Below are 14,835 nucleotides of genomic sequence, written 5' to 3'. Positions count from 1 at the left end.
TTTATGAGCCTATTTGCAAATATTCCTAAGAGCAAAGAAGGCAGAGTTTGGTACAATGCAAAGATCTGGTCCTGCATTATCTTGTCAATATGATTCAGACAAATTATTCAGGGGGGTGTTTACTTGGTTAGAGGTTCTCAGGATTGAGTCTTAATGATAGAGAATGGCATTTAGCAGCTTATTTATAGCGTATTTTTCTTTCTTACTCCTGAAATAGGCCATCTATCCATGGCCATAACTATTGTCCTTCAGACCCAGCAGTTTCTCTTTAAAATGGCCTACGCAAAGATAGCACTGGTTTGTTTAGTTAGAGGCAAAAAACACTACTGAGGAAATTCAAGCCGATTTCTTTTCTGTTCTGTATAGCATTGAAGAAGACTTTCACCTAAAGAAAAAAACAAGATACAAATAGAAGGTGAATCTTTCCCAAATCCTCTTTCTGCAGGTCAGTGGGAGACAGACCACAGGGACTCTTCCTTCCCAAGGTAAATAGGAAGTTCACTTTGCATAGCTTGCGTAGAGAGGTGCCAAATGAAGTCTGTTTGAGTGAGAGAAAACCACTGGCGATGTTTCTTCAAGCCTAATCTGAAGGTCCATTTCACAGAAGCACCCCTGTGGGTTAGAGAAGCCCACCCTGGTAAAATCAAAGAGGGGATTCTACACATGAGCATAGCAAAGGGTTGGTTGGGTTGGGTGCAGAGCAGGCTCGTCTGTTGCAGCCAAAACAGTGCGGCAGCAAGTTGGCCAAATCGAGTATTATCAGCTGGTAGTAAGAGTTTAATTTTTTATTCTTTCATTCATTGGCTATACAACAACCCTTATTCAGGATCTGCGGAGGAGCCGGGAGGGCACCGGGGCGAGAGCTGGGCACCCCCGGAACCCCCCGCACACCTGCCCCGGAACCTGCGAGGAGAGCCCCAGCATCCCGGCCTGGAGGGGAGCGGCATCCCGCCGGCATCACCGCTCCGGGGAGCATCTCCCGCCGTGCCTGCGGGAGCGCGAGGGGAGTCTCCTCCTTCCCTGCCTGCCTCCCCCTCTGCTCTCTCCTCCCTCCCGCTGCCTGCAGCCGCAGCGCAGGGCAGGAGGGAGCGGCGGCGGCGGCAGGCAGAGCCGCCCGGCCCGGCGGAGGCAGGAGGGCGGGCGGGCGGTGGCTGCTCCCCGGCCCCGCCGCCCCAGCCCCGGCCCGGCCGCGCCGCCGGCAGGCTCCGCCCGGCGCTCCCATGGCGCGGCGGCTCCGCGCCAGGTGAGGCTGCGCTGCCTGTTGCGCCGAGCCGAGCTGAACCGCGCCGAGCTGAGTCGCGCCGCGAAGTTTTGCGGGAGGCGCCGCCGCTCTGCGATGTGAGTTGCGGGGTCCCGCGGGCACGGTTTGGGGGAGGCGGCACCACGAGAAAAGTCGACGGGGAGGGAGGAAGGGAGGGAGGCGAACGGAGCTGCTGTTGCTGCTGCTGCCGCTGCCGCTGCCTGGGGGCTGCCGTACAGTGCCGGGGCTGGGGATCAGCCGAGGCGGCGGAGGAAGGGGGAATTAAGGGGCGGAGGCTGCGGGGAGGGGGTCTGCCACCCGCAGCCCGGGGGAAACGAGGAGGGGAGGCTCCCATCCCCGATCCCGAAAAGCAAAGGAAAAAGCGCCCGCCGCCGTGCCCGGGTTTCCAAGGCGCCCGCTCACCGCCGAGGTCGCGCCGATCCGCATGCGGGCGGCGGCCGGGGCGCGGAGCGGGGGGAAGACGCCGTTGGTGTCGCCGTGGGATTTTTCCACTTTGAGACCTACCCGGACCAGTTGCTACGGAGCAGGCGGCGGCGATGGGGAGGAGAGCTGCTCCCTCCGAACGCGAGCAACAAATGGCAGCGGGGGCGGCGGCGGAGCTGGCCGCGGCCAGGTGAGCTGCACCGCCCGTAGCCCCGTAGGGCGGCGGCGCGGGGGGCGCTGCGGTCCCCGGGCTCAGCTGCAGCCCCCCGGGTGCTCCGTGTGCGCGGCGTGGGGCTGCGGGCGGTGGGGAACCCCCGGCAGGGCACGGCCGCGACCTTAGGGCGGCACGGAAATGTCAGGCGGCCGGCAGAGCGTGTGTGTCTGGTGCTGTGCGGGTAGCAGCAAGCTGTGCCCTCGCCTTTCTGGGAATCTGTGCGTCCAGAATTTCCCCTCCCTAAAAATTTAGCACATAGTCTCGGATGTGCTAGTGGGAATTTTTCTTTTCCTTCTTGGTTCTTTCCCTTAAAAATGAGAATATTTTAGAGATTTGGTCAGAAAATCGCGGAGCCCTTCAGGCTGATGGTTATCACCCGGTCTTGCTGAGCGTCCCTAGAGAGCAGAAATGGTGTGATTATGGAGCGAGAACAGTCGGATAACTTGAGAAGCACAGAGGAGCCAACTCCTCACAGAGTCGGAATGAAAATCGAGCAACCAATGTATAGTGTTTGTCTTAAAGAAATAAGCCTAGAGGCATTTCCATACATATGGAAATGACAAAATAAGCAACTTGAGAAGATTGTAATTGTTGAAAAATAATCCTGACAAAATGTTATACATTCGGCAAGGTAAGAAAAATGAGTGTTTTTAGAGCCTCAAACTCTTCCTAGGACGGCCTCTTCTGAGTGCTGAACAGTAGCGGGGAATAATTTCTTCTCATGGTAATCTATTAACAATTTGTGCATTTAAATGGCAAGGTGTGTGTGTCATACAAAGCAGTAACTGGAAGGCTTTGATACAGGGAACTACTGTGTTCCATTGGCGTACGTGTTGGTATTTTTCTTAGCAATTTAATTAGAAAAGACAGACACACAATGGGCTTCCCGTTTGATTTAGAGGGAAAGAAGAAAGTGATTAAGCTGTAAAGTAAACTAATTTGCAAAACCTTTGTTGTGTTCAGAGTCTAGTTTTCTAGTTGAGTTTCTGTATCTTGCTTGGAATTAAAGCTAGTGGTGTGATTGCTGAGCTGATTCTGCAGCCCTCGCTTGTGTGAGTTGCTATGGGTTTCTATGGGATCACTCCTACAGGTAATGCTCGGATGACTCAAGGCAGCAGAATTGGCCCCATTGTCAAACAGTCCTGCACAGAGTGTGCTGAGGGAATGCGCCCCTTGGCCCTGATGAGAGGTCTGTGGCTGTGGTGGGGAAACAGCTTGGGTTTGAGTCTGAGTCTCTTGCATTTATTCGGCTGTTGCTGCTGAGGTTACCACCTTGAGGTCAGCTGTAAAAGAGCACTGCCTTTGGTGTGAGTAGGATGAGCTCCTATGTAGCTCATTGTGGCTTTCCATTGACTTGGGGCGAGCTGAAGCTGCTCAGCATCTCAGAGAACAGGACCAGAGTGATGGAGGAGGACGATCAGATCTGCAGCTGTCAAGAATCAGTGTGTTTTGGTTCAAATTAATCAAATTAATTAGTCAAAAAGAAATATCTTTTTAATAGCTATAGATGTTTGTGCTCTGGATCCATTCCTGTCCTGGTAAAGTCCATGGGAGCTTTGCTACAACGTGAAAAGAATAGCAAGGTGTTGTGGTTTGTCTCTGCCATGTGCTTCGCAGGGTTTTATGTAAAGTCTTTTGGAAGAGAGGAATCTTTTCCTTTTCATGCTGAAGCTACCTTGGAACCTGGCTACCTTCAGGGCAACCACATCATAGGACAGCTTGGGAAATAAGCTCCGAGCAGTAGAACTGGACTTTATGGACCTGGTCTTCCTTACAGTGCAGACTTGGGTGTCAAACCCCAGAGAAAATGCGTTACTTTACTACAAACTCACCTGTAGATGCTCACTTTCAATAATAAGGCACTTCTAAATCTCGCTTTTAAGGGGTTTCATGTTATGTCATTCTGAATATTTATATGCCTCATACAAGGGATTATTCTGTCAGGAAGGATTCAAAACTTTTAATGAAATGAAAAATTTAAGAAGTGGGAAAATGTATAGAAATATTTGTTGTTACTGTTTCAGTTGATGAGATGGATGAAGGAAGAAGCTTTTCTCAGTGTAGAATATTGCATTTTTGAACACTTGCAGGATTTACATGTAGCTACCATCCTTGTCATTTGCGTGCAAGTTCTTTGGATCAGTCCTGACTCAAGAATGTGAATTAAATCAGTGTTCTGTGCCCAGCAAAATCATCTTTGTGGTTTTGCTCCATCCAGTGAATTTTTTTAGTGCATATGAGGAAAACTCTTACGAAACACTGAAATCCAGAAACTTATAATGCAAAGAGAAGCTTATTTAAAAAAAATAGCATTTGAGCCAAGAATAAATTATCGGAGTTCATGGAATGTATAGCATTTACCTTGGCCTGTTTGACCAACTCTTTTTAAATATTAGCTTATTTACTAAAAGTCATCTCCTGAAAGTGCAGACTGGGTTGGATACTTCAGCGCTGGTATGAACCCTATTGATGAGGCTGTGTTTGTAGCCTGTGCTGCCATGTGTTACGCAGGAACCTAGGCTGAACTTGGAACAACACAATGCTTACTGCTGCCAACCGAGAAATAACTTTTATTCCTGTCCCCTAAATATTTAAATGCTCTATCAAGTTCCTTCAGCAAGCAAGTTTGTTTTTAAGTTAGTTTCTTTCTGTGCTGACTTCAGCACTGTGTGTGGGGAAAGCCTTTTGCTGTGTGGATTGCCACAGCCCCCGAGTCCTGCTTCTCATCAGCAAGGAAATGGCGATGGTAGCTGAATTAATGTGTTTGAGGATGTTTGTTTTCTTTGTTTGTTTTTTCTCTCTGGTGAACTTCTTAAGGATGAAAAGAAAGAGAAAGAAATGGGAACAGACAAAGTAGGCCAGATGCCTTAGAAATAGGAGAAAAGCAAAAGCAAGGAAAAAAGCTCCTGGTGAATGGCGGAGTTGAGCCTTTTTGAAGGATGAAGCATTTGGTGTGGCTGTAGCACAGCCCTTTGGTTTGGCTCGCTGCTGTGCTGGGGCTCGCCCAGGGACTTTGGGGAAGACACTGTGGTTGGGCAGATTTACTTGTTTTCATTGAGTAGGAGCCTTGCTGAGGGAATGAGCTGAGCTTTCTGCGCTTCAGCTCCACAGACTGAGAGGAGATAAAAGTGCCTCTTGAGTAAATGGTGCTGGAAAAGGGCCTTTTCAGAGAGACATTCAACTGAGTAATTGGAATTTTTACTTAAATGGAGATGAAAATTAGCACTACAGATCTTCATGCGCTTGACTGTAGTTTACCTTTGCTTTTCCGGATCACTCCAACTACTTTGTGTGTGTTTAAAATAAATTTCATCCTGCATTAACAGCAATTTTGTTAAGCTGCTAACTTGTCCTTTGAAAAGAAGCAGAAAGTTGTACTCTGCCTGCTGAATAGTGCTGTAAAAGTACAGTAACAAGGGAAAGGGAGAGGTGGCACGAGTGAGTGATAGCACAAAGATGGGTTGCTGCTCTACCTTGGAAGTAGGAAAGCAAATGGAGACTATTTAATTATTTAAGGAACAATAAACAAAAAGTCTGGTTATGCAGTAAAAGGGGAGACAAACAATAAATAGATATTTGAGAGAAGGAAATAAGGCATAAAAAAAGTAGAAGGTGGATGAGCAGGAATCAATGGGGGAGGGGTGGGCTTTCATTGGGAAAATGTAATCTGTATCGATCAGTGTATTGCAGTGCTTCCATAGCAGCTTGATTTCTCCTCAAATGGTGGGAGTCTGACGCAGCATGTTCTTCTCTTGGGGGTCTCCTCATGTTACTGTTTTTCCTTTGGATGCTCAGCTGCAACTAATAGGATACACGTTTTAAGATGCACGTCTTGGTGACAGACTATCGTAAGAGGTATACTATGTAGATGCTCTCCTAATGGTGTTATCATTTTCTCTTCTGTCAGTGTTGCTCTGGAAGTTACCTCTCCTTCCTTTCTCCAGCAAATAACAACGTTGATTTTAAAGACAAGTTTTTGTTCATTTCTTTCTTTTTTTCTTTTTTTTTTTTTTGCAGCTTACCAAAATTAGGTTGCATACTTCTGCAACTATACTTGCTAAAGTTGTTTTGTATGTAAATACTGGGGGTATTCACTGTTTCGTTAGGGTACTTTAAGGACTACTTCTAGGGTTTGTACTGGAGTTAATAGGACACATGGAAAGCAAGCGTTTCTTAAATTCTTTCATCTAGATTGAAAATATGTATTCCTTGGGTAGGATTTGCTTTCATATATACCTTGTGAGAAATACTTTTGTAATAGTTAAGAAGTATAAACTTCTGCGTGCATGTGAAAAACAGGCAGCAAAAGAGTGAAGCGTTTGGACATTCGAATGAATCAATGTTGTTTACTGTTGCAGAAGACATCTTAATTAAAAATAAACAAAAAGTGCTGGATGTGCAACCTTTGGTTCATGCCAGTGTTCTTCCTTCATAAAGAACAGAATTTGTAACAGTACTGAGAAAAATAAACGCAACAAAATCTTCCATGAATGTTCTCACTACATTGCTTGCTATTTAGTGGGCAGTGGTGGTTGTGTATCTGGTTGATGATACTCCAGTTTATGGATATTAAAAAGAACACACAAAAGTTTAAGCTACAGATGTTCAAATTACTGAACTTGTAGCCCATTTGTAGTTCATGTTGGATAATGACAATGGATCCATTTTGACTTCCATTTGCATTGTTTTTTAAAATTCTTCATACAGCAGTATTTAAATACTGTGTTAGCTTTACAAAACCCCAGACTTTTCATGTGCTCCTGAAAACAGAGTCTGAAGTTGTTCTGTTTTTCTAATCTGAAGCTGTGGGTTGCAGGTTGTTTTTTTTTGTGTTTTTTGTGGTTTTTTTTTTTTGTTGTTTGTTTGTTTTGGTTTGTTTTTTTTTTTCGAAATAAATATCTTCTATTTCCCTCTGTCCAGGCAAAAATGGTATTTGCCAAGAAGAAAAAAATTGAATAAATCTGTGCAAATTTAAGAGGTCCAGAAAGAAAAAACTCACAAGCAAAGGATACTCAGAAGGCCAGGGTTCAATAAATCCAGGGTTCTCTCTGTCTTATCAGCATGAGTGGCCAGGGTTTGGTTTTTGTTTTTGTTTTTTTTTTTTTTCCTAGAGATGCTGCAGATGGTCTTTAAAATTTATTGTGATTATTAAACATAATTTATCCTTATTAGTGTCAGAAGAGAGGATGACCCTTAGTTCCTTTTTCCTGAAGTGAACAGAGTGCAGTTGCCACTGCAGCCTTCATGTAGTCTGACAGAGTTTCTAACCATCCGTTTTGCCCTTGTTTCCAGTGTTGTTGATACCGAGTCCTTGTGATGAAAATGGGTTGCGTTTAAACAGTCTCTTTTTAACAAAGTTTGTAATAGAATATTACTGTTCTTGAATACTCGTCATTGCCAAGCTGCAGAAGCACTAAAAGGGAAGGCGTGTATCAGAGGATATCTGCTTTCAAGTACTCATTTTCGGATTTTGCTGTACCCTGGATATGTCTGGTGTTGTTCTGAAGATAATGGTATATAGATCTTCAGTCTGTTCTGCAAGAATATCTCCTCCTTGTTAAAGCTGAGAAATTCCAATCTGTTTCAAAGAAAATGGTCTACGTGACTTTGCAAAGAGGGATATGAGAGGACAATTGTTCTTTTCTAGAATCTTCAAATTAAGAATGGAACAACTCCCCAAACAGCAGATCACAGCGTACCTTAGAACTTCACTTGTCACCTCTCAAACACCACAGATGACTAAAGCACACCAGTTCAAATTGAGTAAGAACATCTCACCTTTGATTTAAAAGCAGTGCAGGGATGAAAGCATGCACTCAGTGGGCATTCTTTCCCCTGTTGGTGCAGATTAAGGCAGCTGAGCAGAGATGCTTTGTCCGTGCAGACCAGATTCCTTCTCCCATTTTTGTTTTAAGCGTTGTCATTGAAGAGTTAATGATTTCTGTTAAGAGATTCTATCAATCACTCACTGTTTCCAGAATCTTTTGCAGTTTTTGCCCTTTGACAGAAGTCACTGTATGTATTATGCTCATCATTTTCATCAATTACATGATATGTTTATTGGCAGCTTTCATGCATAAATACTTATTTTGCTAGAGTAGGAGACGACAGGATTTAAGTGTGTAAGAAACCTCAGTCTTCGGCTCAGAAAAAAAAAATTGTGATGGATACAAATGGTATTTCAATAACTTTCGATCCAGAAACTTTTCTTGTAAAGCGACACGACTGTTCTTCTTGCCAGTCACGGCAGGTGCTCCATCTGTACAAATACTGCCTAATTTGAACCAGTCAAGCTTAACATTTTTTTTTCCCACTATCTGCCACATTCTCAACAAATTTTCTCAGTTCTTTAAACAAGTGTGAGGCAGCAGTGTGGAACAAAATGGACAGAGGCCAAGCAATTCCCTTAATTATAGCAGTTGTGTGGTTTTGTTGTTTGGTGTTTTTTTTTTTAACACATTGAACAACAGCCGTCAACTGTGCAGTGTCAGTATCATTGCAGCTTCCCTTGGTGGTGAGCAAAAAAAAAAAAAAAACCACTCACACGAATCTGTTAAAGATTGAATCCATGCTGTTGCATCATTTACTATCATCTCAGCCCCTCTCATTGTCATGCTGCATGAAGAGCTGTGGATGTATCAGCTGTGCACTGCTCTTTTGGTCTGGTTTGCATAGCAGTAACTGATATACTCCTTTGCCTTCTGCCTGTGCTGCCCAAGAATGGTTCGTTCTTGTAAGTAATAGGGATATTTGCTGTTACACCTTGGTTGCTGACTTCAGTTCACGGATGCGTATTTATTTTTTTCCAGACAAAAAGCTGCTGTGCTTGGTACCTTTCTCGTTATGGAATCAGACTGCACACTGGATACAATTAAAGTGTTTTTTTTTTGCATAAATTTCAGTGTGAGTTTGTGTGAAAACACAGTTCGCATTTAGAATGTTTGTGTAGCTTTGTCACTGCACACAAACGTACTTCTACAGGCTCTGCACTTTCTCTAAACAATGTAGAGAAATTCTCTCTATGCAGTGTCATCTCTGTGCATTTTCTTCTCCGCATTTTTACTGTGACATGCATGACTTGCCAAGCAATGCTTTGGTGATAAGTAAATTGCTTTAAAAAGTTTATGGCTGTTTGAGTTAGCTTGAGCAATCATTAGAAAACCATCAGGTGAATGAGGAGGCTGCAGGTCGCTCAGCTCCTTTATTTTCCTCCTGCCATAGAGATGCAGAGCAGGTAATCAGTGGTTTGCATAGGTTCCCAAAAACAGTCTTGCTGACTGCAGTTATTGTGTCTTGGATGTTTGATGTTTTAATAGAGCAGTTTTAATCATGTTTACTAAAGTTACGAGTTTTTAATTCTGCTTCTAAAAGCTGTGCATTGCAGCTTTGAATGCTACCTGATCACTTGGGCTCACGCAAATGAATACAAATACTCAGGCTTGTAGAACAGTGCTTTCCACTAGCTCCATGCAGCATCTGAAGTACTGAAGTTACTCACTTCAGTACTAGTGTGGGGAGAACAAGAGGCTGATTCTGTGACCATTTGCCCTTCCATTCACTTGGCTCCTGTACCAGGGCCCTCTCAATTTCCTGTGTATCTGCTGTTTCCTCACTTACGTGAATGTATTAGTAGTACCTTTCTTCATTTTGGAGCACTCAGTTGCAGGTAAGGGATACTGACAGCATAACTTCTCAGTGACTTAAGTACCACAGCTGACAGAGATTTAATAGCTAAGGATCAGCTATTAGAGAAGCACAATTCAATATTTCAGCCTAGGGGGAAAGAAAAAAAAAAAAAAGCATGTTTGTTTTTAATTGCAGATAATGAGCATGATGTGGTCGTTGGTATGAGTCAATGTTGGCTGACTGCTGAGGTGAAAGGTTTGTGGTTGTGGAAATCAGAGACTGGGGAAGAGGGGACTTCTTGCTTCCAGCAGTCATCTGTAGTGTTGTCACCCACACCCTTTGCTGTTCACGGACTTCCCTTCTGGCACTTTTGGATAGAAGGCTTGCTCTTGGAAATAGTTCTGTTTCATTCTGAGAAATAGGCTCTAAACTTTATCCCTTCTCCAATATAACTTAGGCTAGCTGCTTTTATTTGACAGCTTAATAATTGTACCTAAGCTGCCTTTGAAAATATTTTGCTTAGATTTTATTAGACTTGAATGTTTTACTTTCTCAAAGGATTTTTATACTTCTTCATAAATAAAGAATGAATCTGAAAAAAAAAAAAAAAGGAAATTAAAAGTAAGTGCTCTTTGTCTTTACTTCCAAAATAAAATTAATGGGAAAATGTGCTAATTATATTCTTTTTTAATCATTTTCACACCTGAATGGATAGAAAAGAAGAACTCCTATGTGCAAGCCTTTTGAAATCTGTTTCCTTGTGCCATAGCCTTTGCTTTTTCTGATTAGAGAGGAACACGTATTCCTCAAATGTGATCAGGAGAAAATTACTATTCAACAGCTGTGATAACCAGTGAAACATGGGACTGAAAGTCAAGTAACCTGCTGCTCTGCGGCAGGAGTGGTTCTGGAGCCTTGATTTCAGTGTTGCAAAGGGGAATGAATGAGCCCTGTTGTCACAAGAGTGATGATGTGCCTATGAATCTGCCAGAGCACCGCTTGGAGGTGCACCTCTTTGCTTAAGGGTCTCTTCTTGATGTTGGAAAGCTCCCCTCGGGTCTTTAGGCTGTGCTGTAGTTCCTCTTGGTGGTGAAAGCTTTTGCTGTTAGTTGAGTGTTTGACCTCTAAGGAAACATGGGTTCATTTGAGTAGGGAACTTGATTTCTTTGCCTTTCCAGAATAAAAACTACAACACAATCACCAGCAAGCCCCCAGCCAACAAAACATAAAAGCCAGCCTCTGACAGTTATAACTGACCACATATGAAGGGGTTGTTTTTCTTCAGTTTGGTCCTGAATTTTTCAGGCTTGGTGTGACATGAGAGGACAGTGCTGTCTACGAAGAGCTGAGAGGGATGTATCAGGCCAAACATCTGCCTAAGAAGACCTAGCTAAAGAAAAGGAGGGCAGAAATATCAAGGCATGGTGAAGCATTTTCTATTAAGTTTGCAATTCTTTGGCAAGACATAAATGATAAAACATCCTGCTAATGCATTTCCTTGCTAAGCTCACAGATGCTTTCTTGGTGGGCTTGTTGGAGGTGTATTCCTTGCCCAGGAAAAACTGGCATTATGGATGTGCATGGGGTGTGGGTATTTGTCAGGGCTGAGACAGGGACACTGCTACAAGAAACAACTTGTGGAGTCTGTAATCCCAGGAAAGCTTCTCGATGGAGAGCTCTGTATCTGCGTGAAGGGCTGAGGGCAATGAGCAGCAGTGGGCTTCCCTGAGAAGCTGGCATCTTAAAAGTCTGTTCAAGTTCAAGCCTGGTCTTTTCTATAAACAAGGAGTTTCTTTATGGGATGTGTTACCGGTCCTGAGTGTAAAAGGAACTATGACCAGTTTTCAGTACCTGCTGGTGCGGAGCTTAGCTATGTGTACTGCATTTGAGTTATTAATGAGAATCAGCAGTGTGAGTCAAAGACGTTTTAAATTGTGTGGTTTACACAAGGCCTTCAAGGTTGTGATTCAGTGCTCTTCCAAAACCTCACTGAAAAGAAGTGCTCAATTCTTTTCTCTTAGTAGTGTGGCTGTGGGAGGGTGGGTTGGTGAGCTTTCAGTGTTTCTGGGTGCGGGGGTGTCCCATGTGACTGTTGTGCAGTGTGGGTCTATAATCTGTAGCTTTCCTGGTATTTCTTTTCTTTTTTTTTTTTTTTTTGTAGTTCTCCCCCTGCCCCCAACTTGTGAATCTTTGCTCTAATTTGTCTCTGAACCTAAGTCGTGTTTAAAGAACAAAGTCCATTAGAGATATTGACACAACCAAGAGAAATAGTTCTAGAAGATGCAAGTCACCTCAGGAGATTTAAAATGTATGTCTTCCATTTCTCAAGTGAAAACGGTCATTCTGAACAAGAAAATAAATTTTAAAGTGATAGTTTAGAATAGTCTTCAGAAGGCTTAAGCAAGTGCAGCACCTCTGCATTTCCCAATCAGTGCTGCAGAAATGTTCTCTTACAGCATATCAATGTACTTGGTTAATCAAAAGTAAACTTTGTGTAATTTTCCTGGCAAATATTTGGATACTAATGAGAATGTTTACAGTCCATAACCTTTTTACTATTTTATTTTTATCTTACTCTCTCTTTTTCCTTTTTATTGCTGCTGCTTTTCAAAAGCCATGTTAAAGGTGTCTGCTTCTGAAACTTCTTATGGGGAGAGGAGCCATGGGAAAGTCTGTAGGTTCAAGTACAAGACTAGGAGTTGTTCAGAGGTGTTCACATTTGTGATTTGATAGCTATTTGTTTTGGAAACCTCAGTATTGCTTTTCTTGCTTGGGAATCAATTGCATTTAGAGATTTGAAGTATTCCTGCATAAATCTGAGCTCACTGAGGTTACTTTGATTACAGTGGGTGTAAACCATAGCAGATTTAAGACCGTAATGTGCATGCAGTCTCAGTTTGTATTACTTGTATGAAAAATCATAATGAATACACCTTAAGAATGAATATTAATCTTACTGATTTGGACATACTATCTACCCAAATGGAAAGTGAAGCACTGTTTCTAATTTGCAATACAAAAATACTTGAAACAGCTATTTTTGGTACTTCAGTATAATCTACTGAATTCATATCTACCCTTGTCATCTGACAGCCTGCTAAAACAAGATTCTGCTCAAAATGATAAAAGTGACAGTTGTACAATGTGTTTTATTCCTGCCGAGCCCTGTTATGTAGTTAGTTTGGGGAGATTGGGATCTTGCTTCACTCGTTCAAGGACAGTCCTTTGGAAAGGATTTGCAGAATTTGTAATTGTGCCCATAAATTCTCCCTTCCCCCCTGAAAGTATGGTACAATTTCTGTTGCGGCCCTTCTGTTCTGAACTGGGGAAGAAACAATTCTCTCATTTTTTGCTTATTGCCACTTTTTGAAACCCCAGTGATTTCATCCTGCTTGTGGTGAATCCCTCTGCCACTTCAGCAGATCTTCTCCTTTTCTGTAATGTTTTTATGTGGAATTGCTTCTGTGCTGTCAGCATTTGACCCCTTGCAGATGACAGTGAATAGAAGAAATGTATGTAGAGGGACCTGAACTCTGCCCTTAGCTACGCTTGTGAAAACCTGTGGCATTATACAATTGGCTTGGAAAGACTTAAAAATCTCATGGAGAGTTGTTATGTAAATGTTAGACAAGGCTGCTGTTTTTTTCACTAGTACATTTTATTTTAAAGCCGTACCTGAACTGCAGTCAAAGGTACTGTTTCACAACATTGAAATAGACAAATTTGGAGTATGAGATGTGTTATGCTGACAGTGGATCTTGCTACTAAAACTGCCTTAGCGAAGCACAACAGCAGTGTGCGTCTGTGTTATGAGATGGATGTGTTCCATGGGCTTCTGGCTCCCAGCCACATTCAAACCACTGGTCACAATGTGAGATCCCTCCTCTATTGCCTGTGGGAAGGGGCCAGATCCTTCTACTGGCTACGGACAGCAGTGGCGGTACCCAGGGTTCCCACCCCATCTTCCAATCTGTGGTGACCCTGTGGCATAGCAGGTCTGAGGCAGCACAGGTCCTCCCTGGGCCAAGAACATAGGGCTTAGGTCTCACCCTGGTGAGGCAGTGGCACAGGCTGCCCAGGGAGGTGGTGGAGTCACCGTCCCTGGAGGTGTTTGAGAACCTTATAAATGTGGCCTGAGGGACATAGGTTAGTGGGCATGGTGGGGACGGGTTGATAGTTGGATTAGATGCTCTTAGTGGTCTTAATGAATCTGTGATTCTATGACCTATGCTCCTGGCACCATCCAGTACAAGGCAAACACAGGGCTGAAGAATGTAAAGGAAAAATACTCATAGCCCCTTTGGGTCTCCAGGCAGCTGGGTGAAGGGCTGGGGTCTGGCCAGTGGTGGTGTGGATGACTACTGTGTTATTTGCCACTATGGTGTGTGGCATACCTGGAGATGTATGGAGAGGTCCGTGTGACCTTTTTGTATCATGGTCAATGCAGAACAATAGGAAACAATGTTCATCCTATAGAGGGATATGAAACTGACCACTGTAGTCACACTCCTTTGAACAGATAGCATCTTTGCCTCTTACACTCATAGAATGCATGCATCTCCTTCTGTGTGGAGCCTCTTCCTCTGAGATAGTAAAAACAGACCCATCTGGATGCTTTCCTGTGAAACCTACTGTAAGGAACCTGATTTAGTGGAGTTGGACTGGATTATCTCCAGAGGTGCCTTCCAACCCCTACAATTCTGTGATTCTGTGATACTGTTGTTCACACAGCTGGTGCACAAATAGACAAATAATTTGAAAAGCTGTCTCTCATTCTCCTTAAAACTGAACAAAACAACAAGAAAGTTATTACAGCAATAGGCTTAATCAAATTAAAGATACATTCAGAAAACCCTGCCTTGAGTCATTTACGTTTCTTCTTGTTTGTATGTTGTGATCTACTGACACAACAAAACAAATTACAAAAGTGAAGGAGTGAAGCAGAAGGTATAATGAGATATATTATGCACACCCAGTACCATCACCAGATGTTTTTATCTACTTTTTTTTTTGAAAAATTTTCGGAAAGAAGATGTTTTTGTCTCCTAGACTGAATGGATTGTAGTACATAAATCTTCACTGTTGCTTAATGTGGAAGTGGAGTAAGATGGAATTGAAATTAGATGTGAATTGTTTATGTATCCAGTTAGCTGTTGTGAATGGAGGGGGAAGGGTGTTAGAAGCTGTCAGTTGCAGTGATTTTTATTGCACTGACTACATGGTCTGCGGCTAGAACCATAGGCTCTGGAGGATAACCTCATGTCTCGTACTATAAGGGCAATTCTGGGAGGAAGGAGCAAGTATCTGCCAA

General features: G+C 43.3%; 1 protein-coding gene across 2 annotated transcripts in view; it reads left to right on the top strand.

Annotated features, from left to right (window-relative positions):
• Positions 1-1,189: 1,189 nt before the first annotated feature.
• LRRC3B (leucine rich repeat containing 3B) overlaps positions 1,190-14,835 on the top strand; it is a 44,735-nt gene continuing 31,089 nt past the window's right edge. The window contains exon 1 of one of the 2 annotated variants that reach the window (XM_031590023.2): positions 1,190-1,338. The gene's annotated coding sequence lies outside the window, so the exon portion shown is untranslated. Of the gene's footprint in view, positions 1,339-1,739; positions 1,875-14,835 lie in introns of those variants that run through there. The other variant, XM_090142540.1, reaches the window with a different exon arrangement.

The sequence above is a fragment of the Phasianus colchicus genome, chromosome 6 (assembly GCF_987193195.1).
Source record: "Phasianus colchicus chromosome 6, bPhaCol1.hap1.1, whole genome shotgun sequence".
NCBI lineage: Eukaryota > Metazoa > Chordata > Aves > Galliformes > Phasianidae > Phasianus > Phasianus colchicus.
The sequence above is the reverse complement of the archived record's forward strand: the minus strand, read 5'-3'. Positions and strand labels throughout refer to the sequence as shown.